We start from the raw sequence: 7,500 nt of genomic DNA, 5'->3' as shown, positions 1-7,500 counted from the left end.
AATCTACATATGTATCACATGTATTATACCGGTACCCTGTCGCAATATAACATGTACGATTTGTATATAAAATAAAATGAAATTTTTTCCCTAAAATTTTTTAATGAATCCCGAAAAATTCTATATATTTTACCTTTATATAGTATTTAGGACTATTTAAAAGGATAAAATTTTTTCGAAAATCTACATATGTATCACATGTATTATACCGGTACCCTGTCGCAATATAACATGTACGATTTGTATATAAAATAAAATGAAATTTTTTCCCTAAAATTTTTTAATGAATCCCGAAAAATTCTATATATTTTACCTTTATATAGTATTTAGGACCATTTAAAAGGATAAAAATTTTTTCGAAAATCTACATATGTATCACATGTATTATACCGGTACCCTGTCGCAATATAACATGTACGATTTGTATATAAAAAAAAAATATACATTTTTTTCTAAAAATTTGCATTAATTCCAAAAATTTTTTAATAATTTATTATAATTATTAATGTTTATTGAATAATTTATTATAATGCATAAATTTCATTTAATAAAATATGATAAAAGCAAAAAAAAATTTTTTTGGTCCCAAAATAAAAATTTTTAGCTGAAAAAAATTTTTTTTTTAAAATTTTTTTCTTTAAATTTTGATTATTCTGTAAAGTTTATGATGTTTAAAGCCATTTTAAACATTATCATATTTTGAGTTTGAAGCACCGGGTGTAATGTCTTTAATATATATGATGGATAGTGCGTGTAAGTTAATGAGATGAATGTATATCTATGTATAACAGTGTATTAGTGGTATTACGTTCAGCAGTCTCACACATATGATATAGTATGGTATAGTATAAGTTGTTTATTTTTCATACTGTCCGTGTATCATTCAACAAAGGTGGTGTAGAGTTGTATATGGCTTGGTATGACGTTGTTGCAATTCTATGGACACTATGATATTACGGATGCACAGATAGAGGAATAACACTTATCGTATATGTATCATTTATGTATGTTGACTGTGTAATGAATACTAAATATAATAAAATAATACACTTTTTAATAGAATAACATTTGTTTCATGTTTTAGTATGATATTAAATGGTATAGAATAGGTTGTTTATTTTTCATACTGTCCGTGTATCATTCAACAAAGGTGGTGTAGAGTTGTATATGGCTTGGTATGACGTCGTTGCAATTCTATGGACACTATGATATTACGGAATAACAGAAAGAGGAATAAAACTTATTGTATATGTATCATTTATAACGTACTTTTATGTTGACAAGAATGAATGTATATCTATATGAAATAGTGTATTTTGTGGTATTATGTTCAACAGTCTTACATATATGATATAGTATGATATAGTATAATTTGTTTATTTTTCATACTCTAAGTGTATCATTCAACAAAGGTGGTGTAGAGTTGTATATGGCTTGGTATGACGTCGTTGCAATTCTATGGACACCATGATATCACGAAAAAACAGAAAGAAAAATAACAATTATCGTATATGTATCATCTATATTATTATTGTATTTTGACTATGTAATGAATGCCAAATTTAAAAATATACACTTTCTTAATAGAATAACATTTATTTTAGTATAATATAAAATGATATTGAATATGTTGTTTAATTTTCATACTGTTCGTGTATCATTCAACAAAGGTGGTGTAGGTATGTATATGGCTTGGTATGACGCTTTTGCATGTCTATGGACACCATGATATTACGAAAAAACAGAAAGAAGAATAACACTTTTCAAATATGTATCATTTATATATTTTATTAACATGAACGCAAAATATACAAAATTATATATATATATACTCAAAATATTCTGGATGGTAATCAGTTTGGTTTATTTTGATATTTAATATTGTATTTTGGTTTTTTTGCTAGTAATGTTTCGAATATGTATATGCTGTTATTATTTTTTAGGTGTACATTGTATTAAATTGTTATCAATTATTTAATGTATGTATACAAAATAATAGCAAAAACATTTTCAATTATTATATAAAAATTTTTTTTTTTACACATGCATATTTATTAATATATGAAATTTTATCTCAGTTTTAATAAATATGTATTGAAATGAATAATAATACAATCTTATATATATTGATAATAGTCTGGATGGTAATCAGTTTGGATTATTTTGATATTAAATATTGTATTATTATTTTTGTAAAAAAATTAATGAGAATTTTGTAAAAAAACCTCTATATGTATATCTTTTTATATCAATATTTAAAAAAAAATTTTTTTTTATTAAATTATTGATTATAAATAGAATAACATATAAATTTTTTTGTCAAAGCAAGTTCATGGGTTATAAGTTTTAAACTTTACACTCCCATATGAGCACACAATATTTATATAAAAATTATTTTTATAAATAATATTACATTGACTCACCTCATACCAAGCGAGAATATTAAGTGTTATTATAACGTTTTTTATTTAAAATTAACTTTTTAAATAAAATTAAAAAATAAATGACGCTTTCAATCTAGCGACGAGTATGAGAAAATGTTTGAAATATTTTAAGACCCATTTGGTGATGGTCTGACAAAAATCATAATTATTTTTTTTTTTTTTTATTCAATAATATTTATTATGAATAACATGTTATATATTTCTTTTTGTAAAAGCAAAAAAATTATATAAATGACATAATAAAATATATATTTGAAAAAAAAAAAAATTAATAATAATATATATATCTCATATGTTTTTTCTATTAATTTTAAAACAATAGAGATATAAAAAAAAAAAAATTTATATCAGTAATGGGTGAGACCATCTGATATTTAAAATGAAATTGTAATAATATTATTATATATTAATAATTATTGTATGAAAATTTTTTTTCTTATAATAAGAAAACAAAAATATCATGTATATTATTATATATTTAATATTATAAATACAAATAGTTCCCTGGTTGATCCTGCCAGTAGTCATATGCTTGTCTCAAAGATTAAGCCATGCATGTCTCAGTACAAGCCAAATTAAGGTGAAACCGCGAAAGGCTCATTATATCAGTTATGGTTCCTTAGATCGTACCCACATTTACTTGGATAACTGTAGTAATTCTAGAGCTAATACATGCAAACAGAGTTCCGACCAGAGATGGAAGGAATGCTTTTATTAGATCAAAACCAATCGGTGTAAATTTTAATTTGCATCGTTTAATTTGGTGACTCTGAATAACTTTAAGCTGATCGCACGGTCTCGTACCGGCGACGCATCTTTCAAATGTCTGCCTTATCAACTGTCGATGGTAGGTTCTGCGCCTACCATGGTTGTAACGGGTAACGGGGAATCAGGGTTCGATTCCGGAGAGGGAGCCTGAGAAACGGCTACCACATCCAAGGAAGGCAGCAGGCGCGCAAATTACCCACTCCCGGCACGGGGAGGTAGTGACGAAAAATAACGATACGGGACTCATCCGAGGCCCCGTAATCGGAATGAGTACACTTTAAATCCTTTAACGAGGATCCATTGGAGGGCAAGTCTGGTGCCAGCAGCCGCGGTAATTCCAGCTCCAATAGCGTATATTAAAGTTGTTGCGGTTAAAAAGCTCGTAGTCGAATCTGTGTCCTACACTGTTGGTTCAATGCTCGCATTGTTTAACTAGCATGTTATGTGGGACGTCCTACCGGTGGGTGGTACAGATTATGTATAAAGTATATTTTAGTGTTATTATTTATTTAATGCATTATATATATTTTTATTATGTAATTTGTCGTAAGTGTTTAACCGTTAAGAGCGGTGGCAGCCCCCAATTGCAATCCCGTCGCGGTGCTCTTAATTGAGTGTCGAGGTGGGCCGGTACGTTTACTTTGAACAAATTAGAGTGCTTAAGGCAGGCTCAAATTTTGCCTGAATATTGTGTGCATGGAATAATGGAATAGGACCTCGGTTCTATTTTGTTGGTTTTCGGAACTCCGAGGTAATGATTAATACGGACAGATGGGGGCATTCGTATTGCGACGTTAGAGGTGAAATTCTTGGATCGTCGCAAGACGGACAGAAGCGAAAGCATTTGCCAAAAATGTTTTGATTGATCAAGAACGAAAGTTAGAGGTTCGAAGGCGATCAGATACCGCCCTAGTTCTAACCATAAACGATGCCAGCTAGCGATCCGCCGAAGTTCCTCCGATGACTCGGCGGGCAGCTTCCGGGAAACCAAAGCTTTTGGGTTCCGGGGGAAGTATGGTTGCAAAGCTGAAACTTAAAGGAATTGACGGAAGGGCACCACCAGGAGTGGAGCCTGCGGCTTAATTTGACTCAACACGGGAAACCTCACCAGGCCCGGACACCGGAAGGATTGACAGATTGAGAGCTCTTTCTTGATTCGGTGGGTGGTGGTGCATGGCCGTTCTTAGTTGGTGGAGCGATTTGTCTGGTTAATTCCGATAACGAACGAGACTCTAGCCTGCTAAATAGACGTACTTTACCGGCATCTCAAGGCCCATCGGCTGTTTGTTTCCCATTTCATTCATTTTCATGTGTGTTATGTATTGTATTTATATATGCATGTATTTTTGAGATTTAACGATCAAGATTATATTTTGTATATATTGTGCTTTATGTTGCATATGTTATGGTGTATGGGTACGCAGTTTTTTGATGTGGTTTTTACTGCCGGCGTACAAATAATTCTTCTTAGAGGGACAGGCGGCATTCTAGCCGCACGAGATTGAGCAATAACAGGTCTGTGATGCCCTTAGATGTTCTGGGCCGCACGCGCGCTACACTGAAGGAATCAGCGTGTCCTCCCAGGCCGAAAGGTCCGGGTAACCCGCTGAACCTCCTTCGTGCTAGGGATTGGGGCTTGCAATTGTTCCCCATGAACGAGGAATTCCCAGTAAGCGCGAGTCATAAGCTCGCGTTGATTACGTCCCTGCCCTTTGTACACACCGCCCGTCGCTACTACCGATTGAATGATTTAGTGAGGTCTTCGGACTGGTACGCGGCAATATTTCTGATATTGCCGATGTTGCTGGGAAGATGACCAAACTTGATCATTTAGAGGAAGTAAAAGTCGTAACAAGGTTTCCGTAGGTGAACCTGCGGAAGGATCATTAACGATATATATAAAATATATTTATTTATATTTTTTGTATTGTTTTTAAATATTCCAAAAAATAAAAATATTATTGATAAGAAATATTTTTTTTAACAAAATAACATATTAATATGTAATTTTCTCAAAATATATAATAGTAATTATGTGTTAAAAGAGATTTATTTTGGTTATGATATCATATTAAAGTAATACGCCAAACTTTTTTTATACACATAATATATCTATACATATAATATAGAGAATATTATATAAATATTAATAATATATTTGTTACATATAAAATATTTTTATATTCAATATTATTATTATTATTAAACAATAATTATTAATAAAATCTATAAATAATTTCTCTTATAAAAAAGTGAAATTAAAAATAGAATATATTGAAATTATTTGTTTATATGTATATAATCTCTATTAAGAAAAATAAAATAAGATTATAATTGATATAATCTATATTTTTATTTTTCTATGTTATATAATAAAAATAAAGAAAACACAAGATAAAATTTTTTTAAAGAATAAAATTTATTTCAAATTTAAATTTCTTTATGTTTTGTCTTGATATTTCTTTTTTTTTATTAAAAGTTATTATGTTAAAAAACAAACCCATTTGTTTTGTACCATATTAATATTATATATATTTTTATGTAGAAAATAATTTATAAAAAAAAAATAAATACATTTCTATAAAATATACCAAATATTAATTATTATATCTAGCTAGCACTAACAAAAATATCAAAAATGTTATGTATATATTTATTAATACCATAATATCTTTAATTTATATATATATATATTTAAAATAAAATATATAATTTATATTCTAGAAAAATTTTTTTATTTTAAAAGAATTTATAAAGATATATAAATTAATAATTTTATTTTTTATATTAAAAATAAAGATTATTATTAATAATAATACTTACATTTAAAATTTAAAAAGATTACCCTGGACGGTGGATCACTTGGCTCGTGGGTCGATGAAGAACGCAGCTAATTGCGCGTCAACTTGTGAACTGCAGGACACATGAACATTGACATTTCGAACGCACATTGCGGTCCTTGGATACTGTTCCCGGACCACATCTGGCTGAGGGTCGTATACATTATATTAATATAATAAAAGATTATTTTACATAAAATTTTTTTTATGAAAAAGAAATTTATCAATAATTAAAAAAGAAAATTTATTTTTTCATATTTAATTAAATTGATAAATAAAATTTTTATAAAAGAAATGTAAAATTATTTATATATGAATGTTTTACGCCAAATATAAGAAAAAAATAAATATAAAATGTTTTTAATAGCATTTAAAATTTATATATTTTTTATTATTTGTCGACATTTTTAAATTAATATATCAATATTATTTTTTATCATTTATATATAATATTATAAAACTTTATGTTAATAATAATATTAATAATAAATGATATTAATAATATATTTTTAAAATATTAAATAAAGAAGAATAAACAAAAATATTATATATTAATATTTTGTTATGGAATATTTTATTTGTAATAAAATTTTCAATATACTCGAAAAAAATTAATATATATAATTATTTATTTTTTATTTTCTTCTCTTTAGATAAATATAAAAATAATATTATATAATAATATTAAAAAAATTTGAGTATGAATAATTAAGAAAATTGTTTACTTATAAAATATAACAAAAACATAATATATAAAAAAAATTTTTGTTTTAATACTTCTAAAAACTTTTACGACCTCAGAGTAGGTGAGATTACCCGCTGAATTTAAGCATATTATTAAGCGGAGGAAAAGAAACTAACTAGGATTCCCTTAGTAGCGGCGAGCGAACAGGGATAAGCCCAGCACTGAACCCCGTGGCTGATAAACAGACACTTGGGGAATGTAGTGTTTAGGAAGATTCAATATAAACCTATTGTTATATAATACATCCAAGTCCATCTTGAATGGGGCCATATACCCATAGAGGGTGCCAGGCCCGTAGTGATTATTATTGATGATAGGTGAATCTTTCCTTAGAGTCGGGTTGCTTGAGAGTGCAGCTCTAAGTGGGTGGTAAACTCCATCTAAGGCTAAATATTACCACGAGACCGATAGCGAACAAGTACCGTGAGGGAAAGTTGAAAAGAACTTTGAAGAGAGAGTTAAAGAGTACGTAAAACCGTTCAGGGGTAAACCTGAGAAACCCGAAAGGTCGAAAGATGAGATTCATTTACTTTTTATCGTTAATCAACCAATTTGTACTAGCATGTGACAAAAATTTTTATTAGGAATTTATTTTTAGTAAAAATATATGCACTGCTGTATATTGTTAATTGTATGATAACGAGGTATGCACTTCTCATCTTGTAGGACGTTGCGACCCATTAAATATTAATCTATAGGCATT

At 28.4% G+C, this 7,500-nt stretch overlaps 3 non-coding genes across 3 annotated transcripts in view; all 3 read left to right on the top strand.

Annotated features, from left to right (window-relative positions):
* The first annotated feature begins 2,945 nt into the window (after positions 1–2,945).
* Positions 2,946–5,101, top strand: LOC123304366. Its single transcript, XR_006536392.1, has one exon. It is a non-coding gene; the product is annotated as a small subunit ribosomal RNA (ribosomal RNA).
* A 953-nt stretch (positions 5,102–6,054) lies between these two features.
* On the top strand, positions 6,055–6,209 carry LOC123304357. The gene has a single exon (XR_006536384.1). It is a non-coding gene; the product is annotated as a 5.8S ribosomal RNA (ribosomal RNA).
* Positions 6,210–6,844: 635 nt separating this feature from the next.
* Positions 6,845–7,500, top strand: part of LOC123304360 — a 4,577-nt gene continuing 3,921 nt past the window's right edge. The window contains exon 1 of the ribosomal RNA XR_006536387.1: positions 6,845–7,500. This exon is cut by the window's right edge and continues 3,921 nt beyond it. This is a non-coding gene — a ribosomal RNA (large subunit ribosomal RNA).

This window comes from Chrysoperla carnea (genome assembly GCF_905475395.1).
Source record: "Chrysoperla carnea chromosome X unlocalized genomic scaffold, inChrCarn1.1 SUPER_X_unloc_43, whole genome shotgun sequence".
NCBI classification, from domain to species: Eukaryota; Metazoa; Arthropoda; class Insecta; order Neuroptera; family Chrysopidae; genus Chrysoperla; species Chrysoperla carnea.
Note: the sequence above shows the minus strand (reverse complement) of the source record. Positions and strands in the feature narration are given on the sequence as shown.